The sequence below is a fragment of the Manis javanica genome, chromosome 4 (assembly GCF_040802235.1).
Source record: "Manis javanica isolate MJ-LG chromosome 4, MJ_LKY, whole genome shotgun sequence".
NCBI classification, from domain to species: Eukaryota; Metazoa; Chordata; class Mammalia; order Pholidota; family Manidae; genus Manis; species Manis javanica.
Window position 1 is genome coordinate 28,430,580 of NC_133159.1, and position 2,986 is coordinate 28,433,565.

At 34.6% G+C, this 2,986-nt stretch overlaps 1 non-coding gene across 1 annotated transcript; it reads left to right on the plus strand.

Annotated features, from left to right (window-relative positions):
- The first annotated feature begins 2,210 nt into the window (after positions 1-2,210).
- On the plus strand, positions 2,211-2,313 carry LOC118972965 (U6 spliceosomal RNA). The gene has a single exon (XR_005062142.1). It is a non-coding gene; the product is annotated as a U6 spliceosomal RNA (small nuclear RNA).
- Positions 2,314-2,986: the final 673 nt, after the last annotated feature.

The following is a 2,986-nucleotide window of genomic DNA, read 5'->3' on the forward strand; positions in this document are numbered from 1 at the left end:
GGGGTCCAAGTGGTACCTGGATGGAAACTAACCAGAGGCTCCTCAAAGTTCTGAGGCTGCTGAGTCCTAGCAAGGACTCCATAGGTATCTTGCCTTTGCAGTCATTGGCCAGTGCAGCCCCTGGCACCTAGGCTGACAGAGGAACTGCACTAGAACATCTCCTTCATGTTGTCCCACTATCATATCCCAAGTTAAGTAATCTGTATAACAGTGCTGCTAATTCTGGAGCTAACTGTGAAGCTGTGCTAGGTATACAACTGTGATATCAAAGTAAACAGTGAAATAGTGCTATCCCTAGGAGGTTGGTCATTAGTGTACAGTTCATTTGCCAGGTCTGCTTCATAAAGTTATCAATCAGAATTCACCCTCACTGTGTTAGAGAAAATAGAAACTCTGTAACAGTCCACATTAATCAAGAACACACCAATACATGGTGCAGGCACCAAACATGATACCAAATAAAAAAGAAGAAAAGGGAGCAGGAAAGAGAGGAGGAATAGAGGGAAGAGTCAGAAAAGAGAAAGAGAGAGGAGAAAGTAAAGATGATAGTAAAATATTAAATATCATGACAAAATAAGCAAAAGTCAGACAAAGATTTCAACATGGAAAAAGTATAACTCAAGAAATAAAAGCAAATTTCCCATCAGTGAGGAGTGCTATAGGAGATCTTAATAAAGGTATGAATCAGTAGGACAAGAGCTCAAAGACAGGAGATGAAATAGAAGAATTGAATGAAAAGGGAAAATTTAAGGAGCTAAGGAAACAAATCAAGAACCAAAACAAGAACATATGAGGTCTAACAAATAAATCAGAAAGAATGAATAGGGCTTAAAATTTAGTTAATGACTTAGAGAAACAATCATCCTAGGATAAACACAAAGAGGTTAGAGCAAAAAGAGGTCAAAGAAGAATGATTTTTGTCCCTGACATAAGGACCTAATACAGGGGGAAAAAACTGTTACAGAATATCCAGAGACACAGCCTAGTTAAAGTACTGAGCTTCAAGGGCAAAGAAATAACTCTCAGGCATTCAGACAGAGAAAACTAATCATCTCGGACTTCTCTATTAGCAACTTCAATACAAAAAAAAAAAATCTGAGGGAAACAACATACTGTCTAAGAATATTATACCCAGCCAAATTATTCTTTACATATAAAGGCAACCAGCAGACATTCCCTAACAAAGAAAATGCCACCTGTGGGTCCTTCCTTTTAAAAGGTGCTCTGTTCTGATGGACAGTGACTGCACTGCGGTATGAGTGGGGACTTGATAATATGCATAAATGTAGTAACCACATTGTTTTTGCATGTGAGGCCTTCACGAGAGTGTATATCAATCATGCCTTAATAAAAAGTTAAAAATAGATAAATAAATAAAAATAATAAATAAATAAATAAAAAGGTGCTCTGTTGACACAGCCACACGTGGAGGAATCAAAATATAGGTAAATACAGCAACATGGAGAAAAAGCCTGATGCTAGCATCCATTCCATTACGTACTGAACTATAACACAAACAATCTAAAATGTCTACTTAGCAATCTTGACAAAATAAAAATAATAAAACAATTACAATCAAGGGGTGAAGGAAGAGGTTGGGAAGAAGTGCAAGGTGCCAATTACATTATCTAATATGTGATAGGATTCCCATCCACAAAATTGAAGAAACTTTAACCTAGAAGGCACTTTAGGAACTTGTATATCTTGGAGTGAGGAAATATTTATCTGAAGTTCAGCATATTTTCACTTTCACTTCAGTTTTTTTCTAACTGCTGAATTAAAGTAAAATGAATTTTAACTTTTAATTGTATAATAGTATATATACTATAACCCCATCTTATAAAGTTATTTCTATCAATCCATTTTTCTGTATCTAAATATGAACAGAGAAATGGTTGGAATAGTGTCCAAAATATTAACAATATTTATTTCAGGATGGCAGGATTTGGGATGATTTATTGCCCTTTAAAAAATTTTTTCTATGGTATTTCATCTTTTAAATGTGGGTATATTATTTTAAAATAACGATTAATAAATTCATAAGGTACATTTTTAATAATTAATTAATGGATTTAATTGAAAGATTTTTTGCAACTTGAAAAAAGGAGAAGTATTTTGCAACTTGAAAAAAGTACAGTGAAAAAACACAAACAATCAAATAGAAGTGTCTAAAGTCTCCTTCAAGTTCAGTTTGAAATCACCTTGGGTGCATGCTTCAACAGCAAATATACTAAAATTGGAACAGTATACAGAAGATAAGCATGTCCCCTGAGCAAGGATGACATGCAAATTTGTGAAATTTTCCATATTTTTGGTGCAGTTTTTGTGAAAACCAGTATAGAGCTTCCTCAAATATCAAAGAGATATTTGCATACCATGTTCATAGAAGTATTATTCACAATAGTCAGAAGGTAGAAGCAACCTAAGTCTCCATCAATGGATGAATGGATAAACAAAATATGGTATTTTCATGAAGTGGAATATTTTCTTCAGCCTTAAAAAGGAGCTCAGTAAAAAGGAAGGAAATTCTGTCATATGCTATGACATGGATGAATCTTGATGACATTATGCTAAGTGAAATAAGCCAGATACAAAAGGACAAATAATACATGATTCTACTGATATGATGCCCTGGGGGTAGTCAAAAATCACAGAGACAGAAGGAATGGTGGTTACTAGGGCTTGGGGGAAAGAGGAGTAGAGAGTTACTGTTTAATTGAGCATGGATTTTTAATTAAGGAAGATGAAAGGTTCTGGAAATGGAGGGTAATGGTTGCATAACGATATGAACATACTTAATGCCATGAACTGTACACTTAAAAATAGCTAATATGCTGAGTTTTACATTATGTATGTTTTACCACAATTGTTTAAAAAATCACCTTGGAATGAAAAGCCCACATAATGGAGCAGAAGGATAAAAATGAGGGACCAAACTATGGTCTAATTATATGACTAACTGTAGTTACAGCTGAATGTTCTGGGT